Source organism: Varanus komodoensis, unplaced genomic scaffold, assembly GCF_004798865.1.
Source record: "Varanus komodoensis strain SLA01 unplaced genomic scaffold, ASM479886v1 scaffold4508, whole genome shotgun sequence".
NCBI classification, from domain to species: Eukaryota; Metazoa; Chordata; class Lepidosauria; order Squamata; family Varanidae; genus Varanus; species Varanus komodoensis.
Genome location: NW_025336013.1, coordinates 2,509 through 4,403, shown reverse-complemented (window position 1 = coordinate 4,403; position 1,895 = coordinate 2,509).

Genomic DNA, 1,895 nt, shown 5'->3' with positions numbered 1-1,895 from the left:
AGCAAACTGAAACGTGGATTCTTTGGAGCCCTTCCTGCCCGTGCAGACCTTGCTGTCAGGAGTCTACTGTACAGAGCAACTGATGGAGAGCTAGTACTTATTATCTCTACTTATTTCAAGGTTTTATGCAACAATACAATAGCCACAGGGCTTTCTGGACAGGTTTCAGCTATTAAAGTACAATAAAACAAACCATAAAAATCCATGAAAATTATACACAGATTGAATAAATATAACCAACTGTGTTGACATACTGTCTGGATTTCATATTTTAAGGCACCTATTCCACTTTTAAACTGTACAAATTAAAACACCAACGTTAGTAGCAACTCATTTTCTGTTAGCTTCCCTTTATCTAAGGCCTGCCAGGAAGGCAGCTCTGGATCTCTAACAAACAAGAGAGCAAGTTTGGGATGCCACATGCTGTCTAAACTACCTTCAGCGCAACCATTCTCCTGGATCTCTTCACAGATGGCTTGGGAACTGAGCCCAGCTAAGTGGAATCCACCCATGCTCACAGATCTTGGGGTCCACAAGCAGTAACGATCTGCAGCACATGGAACACACGCACACAGACATGCATCCACACATAAAGGCTGCAAGGGACACAGCTTGTGTGGTGTGATAACGGGGCTTGCTTCCACGTGGGTGCTCAAGCAAGCAAGCAGTCCATTCAGTGCCATGTCAGACCCGGGGCTCTGAAGAAGTGGGCTGCAGTCCTGGGGCTGAGATGATGGCACCCGCCTGTGTGTCAGTCCCAAAACAGATTCCTCCTGCACCCCTACCTGAGGGTTTTCAACCTGCTCTTTATTTTCTCCTGAATAAAGCTTCCAGTGCTTTCTGTGTTGTGTGCCTGTAGGAACACAAGGGTCCTGTATGTTCACTCAGGATGTGCCCTTTCAAGCTCAGCAAATGGTCCAAACTCTTCAATATTAATGCAGCAAGGATGACCGTCCATTGGAGGATCCAAGTGAGGTTTCATTACGAATAGTGTGTCCGTCATAGAGACTTCAGGCACCAGTCATCACTCGGAAAAGTTCTTACAACCTCATGGATGAGTTCACACTTCTATGAATCGATCTGCCCATGGGTGTATATTATGACCATCTACTGAGTCTTGTGGATCACACAGATATCCATGCTTCCAGTTGACATATTCAAAAGTATGTGTATGGACTGTATCATTGATTTTATGTTAGTGTTTTTGGACTAAGTTTGCATGACTGTTCTTAATGAACTGGAACACTTCTCTCATCATTAATGAATATCTCTTGAGGTAGAAAGTGAGTTCCTTGAGAATAAATCAATAGCAGAGGGAATCAGCTGCTCTAATATAAGTCATTGAAAGAGACGTTCACCATGAGCCTCACTCCATGGTGAAGAAGAGAAAGATGCAGTACGACATGTTCTCTGGACCACCAGCTATGTTAGTTAAAATGTCATGCAGCAGATTGGTATTTGTGAGACCGATGCTCACTTTAGAATATACATGGATAATATAAATCAGTAAAACAGTTCTCTGAAGAAAGGGTTTCATTTTGACTGATCAGTATAAGGGTAAGATGCATATTAGCTCAGGGACAGTGTATGCAGGCAGAAGTATCTCAATAGAACCTTGTTTCTCTCTCCCTCTCTCTGCATGACACAGTATGAATTAGTTTTAGTTACACTGATTTGAAGAAACTGCAACTGTGTGAAAGGGAAAGATTTGAGGATACCAAAAATGTCTCAGACCGCCACATCCTTCTCATGGCCATGCAATGACACGGTAGAAAGACAGTAAGAGCACTATTCCAGGGCTCTCGATGAGTCAGTAGCGCTGTAGTTGGTCGCAGGGTGATTCCGTTTGGAGGGTAAATCGGCTTAGGCACATGATTTCCAATATAGGTCTTTTT